Here is a 3,262-nt window from a genome sequence, read left to right as displayed (position 1 = left end):
GCATTAGAAGTATGGTGAAGTGAATCCGGGAACATGCTTGTGTTTAGATGTCAAATATGTAAAGAAGACTAAGGAATAGGCAGAAGCCAAATGAAGAAGGTATCTCAAGTAGGAAGGGGTGGTCAACTACATCAGATCTGTTCTTAACACACCTCTCTCCTGACAAACTGATTTGATGGATGGAAGAAATGAGAGGAGGTATTAGAGAGAATAGCAGAGAGGAATTTAATATAGTGAGAAATGAAGATGACTGTTAGAAGAGTCTTGCTCTCAAGGGGAATAGAAAAATGTTCTCTTAATCTAGGGAGATACAGTATGAAAAAGGTTTTTGATTTTGTTTTGTTTTATAAAGATTTAGGATATAGCACGTTTGTGTGGACTAATCCAGTAGAGGAAAAAGCAAAACCAAGGATGATATAGGAGGGAAAGGGATATTGCTGGAGGTACAGATATGGTGTACAAATAGAAGAGTTAGTTTTAAAGATGGGCATGCAAACATCTCATTAATAGCAACAGAAGGGACAGATTGTGTAAGTCTAAATGGTTATAGTTTGGTAGATACATAGTAGGAGCATGTAGAAGTTGTGTTCTATTTTTTTCAGTGAAATAGGAAGGAAGTAAGATCTTGAAGAGGAAAAGAGTGTTGGATCCAGGGGCAAAAAGGAAGGTGTAAAATAGACACTTGAATGGCAGAGTGAATAGACTTAGAAGGATGGCTAGAAGGTACTTAAGTGGTGTTTTGAAGTCTGTTGTTAATTTAAGTGACACTAGTCAAATAGTTCTATGTTCATTTCCAAGTATTCTAGAATTGGTGCTATCACTAAGTAGACAGAATTGAATTTAATTAGAATTGGAATATTCCTAGGTGAATACAGCCAAGTGGGAGAAATGAAAAAGTGTTGATACACTCAAGGGAATGAGTATAAAGAAGGGGTGTAGAAAGAGATCTGCGTAAAGAGCAAAGTGAGAAAATGAAGGTTAAGACACAATGGAGAAATGGTATGATCAATTACAGATTGCAGTATGATTAAAGATATGTTGGAGTTATATACTAGAGTAAGAAGTACAAATTTGGGAGGTTGAAATAAGAGAATAAGGTGACTGCAATTGACAATAGTAGAGAGAATACGGTAATTAGTGACTGCAAGTTCCAGGATGTGGACATGGTAGTTGAGTGAAAGCAGAGTCATGGAAAGAGATTAATTAAAGATATTGAGAAACTTGGGTATTAAAAGAAATATCTAAGTGGATTTTGAAATTATTAAGATTTATGACAGGAGCAGTGAGCTAAGAGCTAAATAAAATTATTCCTTAGAACATGTAATTGTGTTAGGTATGCAAAAAACAGTTTTTAAAAATTAATCATAAAACTTTTCTACAGTGACAGGAAGTTCAGGTTAATTTACTGAAAAGTGGTATACTGCAGTGGTTTTATAGATGTATATTCTAACATCACATCTTGTTTCTAAGGCTTAATTGCTTTATGGCCTTGGTCAAGTTATTACCTTCTCTATCAGTTTCCCTGGGCATAATCATAATACTTAGGGTTGTTGTAAAGATGTGTGATGAATATAAAATACTTAACGAGTCTGATATATGTATATCTATATTGTATTCAAATTCTCCATAAATATTAACTCTTGTAGTAGTAGTTGTGGTGGTTCTCAACTCACACCGATTCCAAAGGTGACGTAAACATTCTGAGATCTTAGACAGTCAATTTCTCCACTGTGATGACCAGAACTTCTATTGCCTCTGTTCAGCAGGAAAATTTCCTCTATTATTCAAGTTTCTTCTAGCTGATCTAAGAATTAAATTGACATGAGACATAATTCATAATTTCAAGAAATGTGCTTCTTCAAAATATAATCTTTCAGTAAAACATAAAATGTTCAGTATCAGACTCAAGCTTATCTTTAGTTTCTCTGTAACAAGCCAAAAGTAGATAAATCTATGTTCAGTAATTAATGTTTCATTATTTTATCATATTTGGAAATGATTTATTAGATATTCCTTAAATTTACCTTAACTCCTCAGTTAGCAAAACTTTTAGGTTTCAGATTACCAAAAAGATTTGGGGACAATATTTTAAAAGTTTACCTAAAACCTTTTTATCTTACCTATATCTGTCTACTTACTTGTTCTTAACAATTAGGTGTAGGTTGCCCACAAAAACAACTCTGTCTGCAGAATCTGACATTATTCTCAGTTTATATTGTTTTGGGCTGACAAGTTTTGCAGTAGAGATTACATGAACTTATTTGACTTTCAGTAAACCCAGGTGGAATAAAAGTATTATTTTAATGCTGATAACTCTAAAGACATGTCTATTTTAATTAAACTAAAACCTTCAGTTAGTTTTAATACCAAATACTTTCCCAGATCACATGAAGTTGAAATTCATTTGGATTTTCTTTTTTATTTTTGAGAAATTTTAGGAATTCAAAATTATTATGTGCTTAATTTTCTTTAAGCAAATTAAACAGAGGTCTTTTACAAATTAATTTTAGCAATACCAACTGGAGTTAGAAACAGCCATATATCTACAATAGATACATATACTGACAAAGGCAGAAGCCTTACAGTTAGCAATATTTGAAGAGAAAAAGGGGCAAGAGAGCCCTTTTGCAGTGTACTTTTTAAAAAGAGCTGCTTTCAGGGGGTGCCCAGGTGGCTCATTTGGTTGAGCCAAATGACTCAACTTTGACTCAGGTCATGATCTCCTGATTCATGAGTTTGAGTTCCACATAGGGCTCTGTACTGACAGCTCAGAGCCTGGAGCCTGCTTCGGATTCTTTGTCTCCCTCTCTGCATCTCCCCAACTTGTGCTCTGTTTCTCTCTCTCGAAAATAAATAAGAATTAAAAAAAAAAAAAAAAGACCTGCTTCCTTCTTTTTTTCCTTTGCCTTGGTAGTTGTGGGCTGTATTTACACTTCAGAGATATAAGATTTATGACTTTAAGGGACAGAAAAAGAAAGAATGTAAAGTGTGTGTGTGTGTGTGTGTGTGTGTGTGTGTGTTTTCTAGGAGTTACAGGATAATTGCTGTTTAGAATTTACCTTTTTCTAAAATACAGGACAATTTTGCTTCAATATCCTGATCTTTATAGTATCTATAAATGTGTCAAGAGGAATAGGTGAGGTTTTGGAATTGGTAGAGACTGCGGGGGGGGGGGGGGCGAGGGGGGAGGGGGTGATTTGCTTCTAGAGTTGCATTTTTGGTTTTGTAGAAATTTGGCAGGCAAACTTGTTTCTAATTCCCA

Source organism: Panthera pardus, unplaced genomic scaffold, assembly GCF_024362965.1.
Source record: "Panthera pardus isolate Hobbes unplaced genomic scaffold, ASM2436296v1 HiC_scaffold_11, whole genome shotgun sequence".
NCBI lineage: Eukaryota > Metazoa > Chordata > Mammalia > Carnivora > Felidae > Panthera > Panthera pardus.
This window is presented reverse-complemented; position numbering follows the sequence as displayed.